Source organism: Bison bison, unplaced genomic scaffold (genome assembly GCF_000754665.1).
Source record: "Bison bison bison isolate TAMUID 2011002044 unplaced genomic scaffold, Bison_UMD1.0 scf7180017864302, whole genome shotgun sequence".
Lineage (NCBI taxonomy): Eukaryota > Metazoa > Chordata > Mammalia > Artiodactyla > Bovidae > Bison > Bison bison.
The window spans coordinates 500,603-501,545 of record NW_011494874.1 but is presented as its reverse complement, the minus strand read 5'-3'; positions in this window follow the sequence as shown (position 1 = coordinate 501,545).

Genomic DNA, 943 nt, shown 5'->3' with positions numbered 1-943 from the left:
GGAGGGCCCAGTGACCCCCAGCAGAGGAACTGGGACCTCTCACACTGCTCTTTTCTTTCTTAAACAAAACCTTGACGTTCATCAAACTTTGACGTGGTCACAACTCGGGGAGCTTCCAGGGCCATCCACCTGGCTCTTTCCAAGGCCGTGCTGTTGTCAGCGAGAGGTTAATTTTGTCTCCTTTGGTTGGAATGTTTGTACACAGGCCCCAGGCCCCTCTGGGATCATCGTGTCTCCCAGCGGCTTCATCACACTAGGCCCCTGAGATCCCGGAGTGAGAGCAGCAGGGACCTCTTTTGGTTCTGATTTGAACAAACCAAATGTTTTATTTTACAAAATAAGACAGCTGGAACATTGGAAACCCGAGTGGATGTCTCGAGGGTTTGGGAACGACTTTTAGGCATGCTACTGATACTGTGAAATGACAGGGTGGCTGCAGTCTGCCTCAAAATAACCTAGGTGGGGGAGGGGGGAGCTGAAATCCAGGTCCCCCAAGACCTGGCAGCCTCTGGGATTCTCTCTGCTTCTGCATTTCTTTGATATTTTCCATAGTAAAACGTTTGCTTTTGGCTTTTTTTTTTTAAGAAGCAGTGCTCCAGGCAACCATTAAGAGGCCAGCAAGGTCAATGCCCAGGGTCACCAGACTCCTCCTAAGTCAAAGGTAGTGGCATGTCCCGGGCGTCGCCAGTGCTGGGGGGGAGCCATGGGTCACGCACTGTTTGCCACGAGAGACACACGGGCTGGTGCCGGCCGGGCACACGGTGAGCCACGCACTCTGCTCCTCCCAGCGCGGGTCCAGTGGCCGCTGACCCGGGAGCCCACTTGCGGATGGGGACGGTGGACCTCAGGAGCCACCCCCCTGCCTCGGAGGGCGGGACGGGCAGGGCTGCAGGGACCCCTCACTGCCCCCTCCGAGCTCCGAGGCGGCCCCTGTCCTGGCCCG